A 206-nucleotide genomic window follows, 5' to 3' on the forward strand; every position below is an offset into this window, starting at 1 on the left:
GCCCCGGCGCCGGCGCCGCGGCAGGAGGGCCGTCGTCCGGGGGTCTTCACCCCGTGTGATTCCGTACTCTAATCCGTAGCAAAGTCTTTTCGTAATCATTCTCCGATCTGCTTCTGAGCACCCTGTGGCCCTGCATTTATGAGGCGACTACCTTCATTTTGTCAATGCTTATTCTGAATAAAGGTTTTTGATTGCATAAATGACGT

The sequence above is a fragment of the Crocuta crocuta genome, unplaced genomic scaffold (genome assembly GCF_008692635.1).
Source record: "Crocuta crocuta isolate KB4526 unplaced genomic scaffold, BGI_CrCroc_1.0 scaffold258, whole genome shotgun sequence".
NCBI lineage: Eukaryota > Metazoa > Chordata > Mammalia > Carnivora > Hyaenidae > Crocuta > Crocuta crocuta.